Genomic DNA, 11449 nt, shown 5'->3' with positions numbered 1-11449 from the left:
CAGCCCTACACCAGCGCTCCTACCTTGAGGCGTCTTCAGAGGAAACCCCCGATGGGCCAAGGTCTTCGACGGCGGTAACCAACCGGCGTTGAGCATCGAGGTGGATCCCCCCCATGCAGACAAATCCATGGATGGAGAGAGGCGGAGGCAGGCTGAGACGAGTCACAGGAGGGTGCAGGCAGCCGGGGTCGGTTCACAGGAAGGTGCAGGCAGCCGGGGTCGGTTCACAGGAGGGTGCAGGCAGCCGGAGTCGGTTCAGAGGAGGGTGCAGGCAGCCAGGGTCGGTTCACAGGAGGGTGCAGGCAGCCTGGGTCGGTTCACAGGAGGTGTAGACCGCGGCTCTTCGAAAGACTTGTAGACCGCGGCTCTTCGAAAGACTTGTAGACAGCGGCTCTTCGAAAGACTTTGTAGACAGCGGCTCTTCGAAAGACTTTGTAGACAGCGGCTCTTCGAAAGACTTGTAGACAGCGGCTCTTCGAAAGACTTGTAGACAGCGGCTCTTCAAAAGACTTTGTAGACAGCGGCTCTTCAAAAGACTTACCTAAGTGTAGACAGTGGCGGCGGCAGGCTGAGACGAGTCACAGGAGGGTGCAGGCTGGGTGTTTCACAGGAGGGTGAAGAACCTCTGCCAGGATGTATTCTTGAGTATCTGAAAGAAACAAACAAAGAAACAAAGATTTATTCAAGTGACCAAGAGCCGCATATAGGATACGTATACTGTATCCTCATACACAGCCTAGTATACGTATACTGTATCCTCTTACATAGCCCTGGTTCAGAGCGTTAGTGAGTTCCCTCTAACGCCCTGGAAGACCCAGGGCTCTGTGCTTGTACAAGGAATTCCACTGCCCTGCAAGTGCTCAAGAGTAGTGAAAATAAACAAAACCATTTCGCTACTCACCGAAGGCTGTTTTGTGTTGTTGAAAGTCTATTCTCGGAGGTGGGAAGCTTTTTTGGTTAATGGTAAGTTCAAATCCTCCAGATCTGTAGAGGGCACTGTGGAGTAAATAAAAATAAGTAGTTTTGTTTATTTTCACTACTCTTGAGCACTCGCAGGGCACAGCCTAGTATACGTATACTGTATCCTCATACACAGCCTAGTATACGTATACTGTATCCTCATACACAGCCTAGTATACGTATACTGTATCCTCATACACAGTGTGCCTGAAAGGCATTGTATTATGTTCCAATGTTCAAAGCCAAAAACACAATTAATGGTTAATCACAATTAGGTGTTATTATATTATTACGTTTTGTAACGGTGACACAACCTGCCCTACACAGCATAGCAGTGAGAATAGCAGGCAGCACATTAATCCATTAAAGGGATAGTTCACCCCCCAAAAAAAAAAAAATCTATCAAAATAGTCACCCCATGGAGACTTGAATTCATGAATATCTTTCTGTTTTTGTCACATTCCTAAGACAATAATTTGATGACCAGCGGACCGGTAGGCGGCGGTTCCGGTAGGAGAAACAAGGGAGACTCTTTGTGTCTCCTACCGGAACCGCTACCGGTCATCAAATTATTGGCTTAGGAATGAGACAAAACAACAAAATATCCACAAATTCAAGTCTTCAGGGGTGACAAATCGTTCGAAAATAAGTTATTTTTGGGGTGAACTATCCCTTTAAGACCGGTAACGCATCTGTGTCATTGTAAGATTTCTTTGGCTATTCAAAAATAGCAGATATACAAGCGCTATGAGCTTGTACTGTAGATCTGCCATTTTTGAAAAATCTTGAAAATTTGAGCAAATCTTTGAATATATAATTTTTTTTAACATTGAATGTTAAAAAAACTGAATGAGTTAACTTGGCAATATGGCAGCTGTGTGAATATGGTCTATTGACACAGAGAGTCAATGAATCTATGAAAAAACTTTAATCTGCAACATAATTTTACACAATATGTAGTGGGGGTCCCTGCTGTGGGGGTCCCTGCTTCATCTCTCAGCTAAGGGGTCCTTGGCCTGAAAAACGTTGAAGACTCTTGGTGTAAGCTATGCCTAGGGCTGTGACAATTAAAACATTTAAGTTGACGCCTGTCATACAAATACATGTGATTAACCATTTAGTTGTGTTTTTGGCATTGGAACATATGGACAGTGGTGTAAAGTAACTAAGTACATTTACTCAAGTACTGTACTTTAAGTACAGTTGTGAGGTATTTTTACTTTACTGGAGTATTTCAGTCCTTTTACTATTTCTATATTGCAGTATTGATACTTTTACTTAAGTAAAACATTTTAACTTTTTCCACCACTGCATATGGATTCAAATGTAATTAATGTTTGGCTTTCAGGCTTCGTAATAAAACAAATTGCACATGACAATTAACTGTAAAGGGATATTTCACTTACAAACTTGTTTGAGCTAATTTTTTTTTTAAATAATTTTTATCCCGCGATTTTTGTAACCCATTTTTTTCACCCGGTGCCAATTTCCTAAGTGATCCTGGGCGCTACACCAGCGCTACACCAGTCCCCCACAGCCAGGGAGGCCAGGGCCGAACTCATGCTTCCTTCAGTGCATGAGAGCCAACTGACCTTCTTGTCACCTGACAGGGGGGAGTTTCCCTGGTTGGACGTGGAAGGAACACGTTATTCCAACCAATTCCCTTCCCCTCCATCAGGCGCCCCGGCTGTCATGGGGGAGGCGGTATGGCGACCAGGATTACTACATGTTTTTGTGAGGGTATTAACTACCCTAGGAGACACGGGGAGAACATGCAAACTCCACACAGAGTAGGCCCTTTCGCCAACCCCACCCTGGGTATGGGCGCTGACCCCCCCAGTGCCCACAGCGTCCCTGGCGGGAATCGAACCCAGGACCTTCTAGCTGTGAGGCGACAGCGCTACCGACTGCGCCAAAGACATCGCCTAATTGTCGAGGTCGGAGCGCCAGAATATGAACGTTCGGCCAATCACAGAAAACCACACGCACCGGGAGGACGGGATCGACTCCTGCCCGAGCCAACTTTGTTTAACTGTGGCTCTGCTTGCTTGCAACATATATACTGTACATATAACGTAACATACTCTTGTATTCATTGCATCTCTCATTCTAGACTTTTTTACAATTGATGAGATGATCAAAGCATTAATAATTACCACGAGCCACCGAGGGCACGTTGAGCCACGCGTTCAACGATGCTTGTAGGCAGCCGATAATGTAACATTAACATTAACCTGATCAAAGCAGAACGAGAGCTTTTACTGGCTGACATATTAATGTTCCTGCATGGTTTCTTTCCGACAAACAGCTAACATTGTCCAATTTTCTATTAAGTGTATAGACTACATTATATTTCGGCTATATGTGATAAGAAGAAGGAGTGTAATACAATTGTAGAGTGTGATTGTGAACGCTTTCCCTAACTCTAACCAAACTCTGTTATGTAACAAATTTAGGCAAACTCATCATTGAGCAATAAAATATTATTCATGCTTATAGCCTATACTCTGCATAATGTCATTTTTTGCCCTATACACCACCAAACTTCTTAACCAAAAATAGCAGATCTACAAGCTGTTGCAGCATGACGCATTGTCAGCTTGTACATCGGCTATTTTCGGTGAATGTAGGCTACCCCCCAAAGGATGCTGTATAGCGTAAAAAAAAAAAAGAAGAAAAAAAGAGAGAGAAAATGTTCTATCTCACATAGATTTGGCGGACCCCCTGTAACTACGAGGACCCCCTAGGGCCTAGGGGTCCCGGACGAAAAATCTGCTATTTTTAAATGGCTGAAATGTGTATATAGGGCTGAAGTGGTTAATGTATGTTCTATAATAATAATCCAAATCTATAAAGTAACTTGCCATTTTAACTAAAGTTTTCAAATAATTGTAGTGGAGTAAAAGTATAATATTTGCCTCTGAGATGTAGTGGAGTAGAAGTAAAAGTACTGAAAATTGGAAATACTCCAATAAAGTATAACAAAATACCCCCAAATTGTCCGCAGAAGACCGCATGGCTAATTTATATGCACGAGAATATGCAAATTAGCCGGTTTTAGTCCGCAGGCTAGCCACGTCTTTGCTAGCCATGGATTACAACCGTCATGGATGAACTTCAACCTGGTGTTTGCACCTTTCCTTTACTGCTCCATTCATCTACATAATCGTTCATATCACAGCATGACATGTTGTCAGCTTGTAGATTGGCTATTTTCAGTGAATGTACCCCCGGATGCTGGTTATAGAGAAAAAAGGGGGAAAAAGAGAGATACAATCTCAAATAGATTTGGCGGACCCCCTGTACTGTAGTAACTACGAGGACCCCTTGGGGTCCAGGACCCCCTTATGAAGACCCCTGCTCTAGGTTAACATGCTATGGTTAAAAACATGTTTTATATTTTGGCTAAAATATTATATTATATTATATTATATTTTGGCTGATAAGAAGAAGGAGTGTAATACAATTGTAGAGTGTGATTGTGAACGCTTTCCCTAACTCTGCCCAAACTCATCTTTGAGCAATAAAAGAATATTCATGCTTATAGCCTATACTCTGCATAATGTCAGGGGTAGCAGCATGATGTGCTTATAGCCTATACATTTGTATTTCTCATTCGGAAAACATTAAAATTGACATTGAGATTAAAGCATTAATCATTAGACATTTGGCTCTGTAGGCCTACTTGTTTTTTTGCCCTATACACCACCAAACTTCTTAACCAAAAATAGCAGATCTACAAGCTGTCCCAGCATGACACATTGTCAGCTTGTAGATCGGCTATTTTCGGTGAAGGCTACCCCCCCAAAATAGGGATGCTGTATAAAAAAAAGAAGAAAAAGAGAGAGAGAAAATGTTCTATCTCACATTGATTTGGTGGACCCCCTGTAGTAACTACGAGGACCCCCTAGGGCCTAGGGGTCCCGGACCCCCGTTTTTACATCACATCAGATGGCAATTTGTTTTGTTAATGTCTGTCTTGCCTGTCTAAGTGACTCTAATAGGTAGCCTACATTATATTTTGCTTATAGGCTATAATATAAATGTTGACACTATGACGTTGTTTCCCCTAACCTAACTCCCTAAACTCGTTTAGTTATGTAGCTAAATTGGTCTACAATTTTGGTCTTACAATGTTGGGGAGACCGCATGGCTAATTTATATTCACGAGGATATGCAAATGAGCCGTACGGTCTTACTCTACATGCTAGCCATGGATCACATGACGGTCGTCTGTTACTGTCATGGATGAACTTCAACCAGGTGTTTGCACTTTTCCCTTACTGCTTCATTCATCTACATAAACGTTCATATTTCAAATATAAAGGGCTGACCCCATGGCCATGGATGTTAGAATTATGTTCGGGCCCTCAGAATTACCCGTATCTTACATATTGTTCAATAAAAAGCATTTTAATCCGATTGGTGGCCATTTTCTCATAGAGTTATAAGGTATCAGAGTGCAATTCACCTTCCAACCGATAGGGTCGCGAAGTTGAAAGCTTGCGGAGAAAAATGGCCACCGATCGGATTCAAATGCTTTTTATTGAACAATACAAAATATACGGGTACTTTTGAGGCTCCGTACATAATTGCAACATCCGTGGCCTTGGGGTGAGCACTTTATATTTGAAATCCGAACGTTCATGTAGATGAACGGGTAAAAAATGGGACGCGGATTGGCTGTCTGTGGATTCGGGGAGGCACTGTAGCCTACCACAAACAGCAGATGACGCGTTGTCAGCTTGTAGATCGGCTATTTTCAGTGAATGTACCCCCCGGATGCTGGTTATAGTGAAAAAAAAAGAGGGAAAAAAAGAGAGAGAAAATCTAAAATAGATTTGGCGGACCCCCTGTACTGTAGTAACTATGAGGACCCCTAGGGGTCCTGGACCCCCTTATGTAGACCCCTGCTCTAGGTTAACATAATATGTTATGCTTTAAAACCTATGTTTTAAACCATAGCATACTATGACAAAATCTTGTTTCCCCTAACTCATAAACTCTTTTAGTTATGTAGTGATAAATAGCTTACATCATTGTGAGCTTGTAGATTTGCTATTTTCGAATGGCTGAAATGTATAGCCTGAAGTGGTTAATGTGTGTTCTGTAATAATAATCCAAATCTACAACTTAACTTAAGTTTTCAAATAATTGTAGTGGAGTACAAGTATAATATTTGCCTCTGAGATCAGATTTAGTGGAGTAGAAGTAAAAGTACTCAACATTGGAAATACAAATGAAAAAACAAATGCCAGCCATGGATCATATGACGGTCGTCTTTTACGGTCATGGATGAACGTCAACCTGGTGTTTGCACTTTCTCCCTTTTTGCTCCATTCATCTACATAAACGTCCATATTTCAAATATAAAGTGTTTACCCCATGGCCACGGATGTTACAATAATGTACAGGCCCTCAAAAGTACCCATATCTTCCGTATTGTTCAATAAAAAGCCACCAATCGGATTAAAATATCCGATCGGCGGCCATTTTCTCATAGAGTTGTAATGTACCAGAGTGCAATACACCTCCCAGCCGATAGGGTCACGTAGTTGAAAGCATAAGAAAATACGGGGGAAATGGCCACCAATCGGATTAAAATGCTTTACATTTAACAATTCAGAATATTCAGGAACTTCTGAGGAAACGTACATCATTGCAAAATCCGTAGCCATGGGGTAAGCACTTTATATTTGGAATATGAACGTTTATGTAGATGTACGGACCAAAAAGGGAGAAAGTTTAAATACCAGTTTGAAGTTCATCCATGACAGTCAAGATATGACAGTCATGTTTCAGGGCTATAAACTCATACATGATCGTTTTTTGCTGTTCTCTAATAAAATACAAATACAATTACTAGATCATGACATACCATTGAATGACAAAAGAACAAGCTTGGACAGGGACCAAATGGACCCTTATGGGTCTGTAACTCTGAGAGTGTACAAATGGAACCAAATGGACCCAACGGGTCCATTTGGTTCCATTTGTACACTCTCAGAGTTAAATTAACATTGATTTTACAATATGAATTGGGGTCCCAGAGACATACATGCCATTAAATGGGGGGTCTGTAGCCCTAATGCATGTCAAACTGGGGGTCTTTGAAATTAAAATGGTTGAAAATCACTGCTAGAGAGCCATAAAAATCTTCTATTATGGGGGTCCCTGGCTTATCTTTTCAAATGGGGGTCCGCGGGCTAATAAATGTCTATTTGGGGGTCCTTGGCACGAAAAAGTTTGAGAACCACGGATTTAGAAGACATTTGTAGAATCCCCCCAGAAGCAAATATTAGTGTTAAAAATGTTCGCTTTAAAAAAACATATTGAAAAATGTGGACACATTTTCAAGTAGTACCATCAACAGTAGCAGATCTACAAGCTTGAAACGTGGCACAAAGCAACGCGTTTTGAGCTTGTAGATCTGCTACTTTTGCCATTTTTTAATCCTGAAAAGTAACAGTTTGGGACATTCTATGGTTTCCTCCCGATAGTAGAGATGATATTATAGTTTCATCTTAGCCTTCGATCAAGACTCAGATTTCTTATCGATTTTGATATCGATATTTAGTCTAGATTACTTATTATCCTGCCTGAGTGTTATTTATCTTATGTTACAATTTAGCTCAGTTTAATCTCTATCCTTAGGCTTTTACATTTGTTTTGTTCTAGATATTTCATGAAAAGTATGAAATGTGAAAAGTGCTGTACAAATAAAATTACATTATTATTATCATCCTATCTTTGACATTCTTAACACTCTCCAAAAATAGTGTTTGTAGTTAGTTCCATGTTAAAGTCTCAAACATCTTGATAAATGTATGTTACTCTAAATATAACGTGTTTATCCCAAAGCCACAGATGTTATCCCACCATACAGACCCTTTATGTTCAGTAATATTCCGTATTATTCAATAAATAAATGTTTCAATCTGGTCTGTCTGAACATCACTGTATATATCATTCAATGGGTGTAAGTGGCGCTGTTGCAGGTGAACACCGGTATTACACCCCATGTAATCCAGGAAATACAATGACGTTCATCCACAGAGGGGATTAAAACACTTCTTTATTAATCTATACTGAACATTAACTGAACACTAACACCCCGTATGTACGGATAACATCTGTGGCTTTAAGATAATCACTTTATATTTACAATGCATACATAAACGCACGAGCCTTAAATACAGAACCACAAACTATTTGGTAAAGTGGCGCTGTTGCAGCAGGTATTAAATGTCCATGTAAATGTGGAACTAGAATGGCGTTCAGACACACACGTGACTAAAACGCGTCTTTATTAAACTCTACGTAATATTACGGAACACAACAGACCCGTATGGACGGGTAACATGCGTGTCTTTGTGTTTAAACACTTTATGTGTTGGATTGGATTAATTTATGGGGATTTATGATCCGTTTGAAACTACCAACAAACATCAGACTCGATCACCATAAATAATACAATCCCTGACGGGCTGTCTTGATCCAAGGCTAAAGTAGATTTATAAACGCACATGAACATATGGCGGGGTTAGATCTACAAACCCCCACACAGTGAGTGTTTAAACTTTAGATATAAATCAAACATTAGTTTACCTTCAGGCAGCAGAGGAGCGTGACGTGTTGCAAGACAAAATGTTTGAAAGCAGACGTAGTGCGCCTGCGTCTGTTTTAAATCGGTATCACATCCTGTTTAAAGCCCCGCCTACTGGATCCGTTGCGTTGAACACGTTCAACCGAACGTCACATGGACAAACCATTTCCGTTTTCTGACCGGATCTTCATCCTGCAGAGTGAATAGATCCCCACAGACTGCTTTTTACTCATCAACACTAAATCATCTTCACCTGTGCAGAGCAGCCGTGTAAAGTAACTAAGTACATGTACTTAAGTACTGTACTTAAGTACAATTTTGAGTTATTTGTACTTTACTTGAGTATTTACAATACTTTTACTTCTACTCCACTACACCTCAGAGGCAAATATAGTACTTTTACTTCACTACAATTACTTGAAAACTTTGGTTACTTTATAGATTTTTAATATTATTACAAAACACACATTAACCACTACAGTCCTATGTATACTTAGGCTATTTGAAATCTACAAGCTCACAACGCGTTGTGAGCTTGTAGATCTGCTGTTTTTTTTCTTCTTTTCAAAGCATTTTTACACATTTGGAAACGTGTGAAATGGGATATTCTGAAAAATGAGTACTTTTACTTTCAAGGTTTAACTTTATTAATGTCCCAAAAGGGAAAATAGGTTTACAGCAAGAGTTAGCAAAACATATTACATACATTAAACATATCTCTCACTGCCGGTCGCTGCGTGCGCATGCGCCCTGTTCCCTCATTGCAAGCAGAGGGAATCCTTTTATTTTTACTTTCAGCACTTAAGTATATTTCAATGTGAATACTTTTGTACTTTGCATATGTGAATCGTGTATATTTAATGAGATCATTTACATATTTGAATAAATTGTCTATTTAAAACCAGTATGTTTAAAAAAAAATCGATTCAATTTAAAATACAGCATCACAATCATTTTAACCACTTTATCCATATTTTATACTTTGGCTATTCAAAAATATCAGATCTACAAGCTCACAGCGCGTCACTTTGTGGCGCGCGGTGAGCTTGTAGATCTGATATTTTTTATTTTATTTTTAAAATCTTGAAAATGTTTGGAAAAGTTTAAATAATGTTGAATTTCTTAACATAAGTCTTCTCTTCTGGGGGTCCCTGGCACAAAATATTTGAGATGGGGGTCCGTGGGCAAATGAATACATTAATTTGGGGGTCCTTGAAATGAAAAAGTTTGAGAACAAAGTTTATTTATAGATCCATAATAATCTCCAGACACATGTAGTGTCTGCTGATGGCCACTAGATAGCGTCCAAACAGCAGTTTTCCACTCTGTCCATGACAAGTCACTGTTTTTTGTTACTAAGTAAGTAACTAAGAACATTTACTCAAGTACTGTACCTAAGAACTTCCCAATGCAGCTAATGTAGGCCTACCGGACCCTCTCTGCCCCTGACACCAGATGTGAGGGGGAGGAAGAACATTTTTCTCATTTCCTCTATTCCTTTCTGTCCCTCTGCATGTGCGTGTGCGTGTGCGTGTGCGTATGCTTGTGTGTGTGTGTGTGTGTGTGTGTGTGTGCGTGTGCGTGTGTGTGTGTGTGTGTGTGTGTGCCTATGTGTGTGGGAGGAATCATGTCTTTGTTATCATTGTATTTTTCATGGGATACATCAAATATATTCAATGTCTGAACTCTGAGCTCTTCTCCACGGGGGTGGATATTTTACACCACAGGACCAAGCACTTTGTTGGTTCATCATCACTGTACCGTTCACATTTTGATTCTGTCTGTAACCTGACCAAACACTGTGTCTGAATATATTATCTGACTGTAACTATAAACAATGTCAAACACCAATCAAACACGACTAATGTATTCATATTGCGTAAACAAACAGCGACCTCTGGAGATGCTGTGTGGACAATTTTGGAGTAACATCTGAGCTGGGTCAGGTTGGGTCGTGGTCGGCTTTCCATCAAAACCTCACTGTCCTGTAATCTGTTTCCTCTCTGTAATAAAACACACATTTTTGTACGTGTTTATTTTATGAATATAATGATGGAGACGTCAACATTGGAACTACAATGTTCACAAGGCACACAGTTCTCGTCAGGTGTTTCATGTACTAACTTTGACATGCTGCTTTCCTGGACTCACTCAAGGAGTATTTTGTTGAGGCAGAAACCTCCCCTCTCTCCATATTCTAACCTTTTGTGTTTTTCCGTAAATTAACGCCCTACTTGACAGTGGTGGATAGTAACTTATTTACATTTACTCAAGACTCAAGTATTGTACTTACGTACAATACTTCCCCCCTTACAGTCAAATGTTCCCCAGCTTCAGCTCAGTGTAGATACTGTATGTCGACAAACGATTGACGACATAAAGACCTAATCCGACTCGAGGCCCTTTGCTGCATGACATACTCATTCCCAAACTTTCTCCATGCCATTCTTTTCTCTCTAAAGAATGGCACAAGAAAAATCTTTAAACAAAGAAAATGAAACTTGGCCCTAATCGTTAAATGAAGAGCATGTAAGAGGGTATCTTGCAGGACACAGTGGTGCAGTGGTAAAACATGTGCTTCTTGAATGAGAGATTGCGAGTTCAACATCAACTTTGGATGTTTTGTCTAAATTTGCACTGGCTCTGATACTTCACTGAAGAGCATGCCAGAATGAGAAAATGGACTAAATGTGTTCAATTATGGTAGACATTTGATTGAAAATGAAAAAGTCAGTTCCTCTGTAGGCTACAACTACAGACCAATCATCACCATCAAACATTACTATTATGTAGTCGTCACCTGCGTCTTCCACGCTTCAGTGGTGCAGGGGAAATGCCAATGGCTGGTGAACCAAAGGTTTATGGTTTGAAACCACCAGCGGG

Source organism: Gymnoscopelus microlampas (genome assembly GCF_963454915.1).
Source record: "Gymnoscopelus microlampas genome assembly, chromosome: 4".
Classification (NCBI taxonomy): Eukaryota; Metazoa; Chordata; class Actinopteri; order Myctophiformes; family Myctophidae; genus Gymnoscopelus; species Gymnoscopelus microlampas.
Note: the sequence above shows the minus strand (reverse complement) of the source record.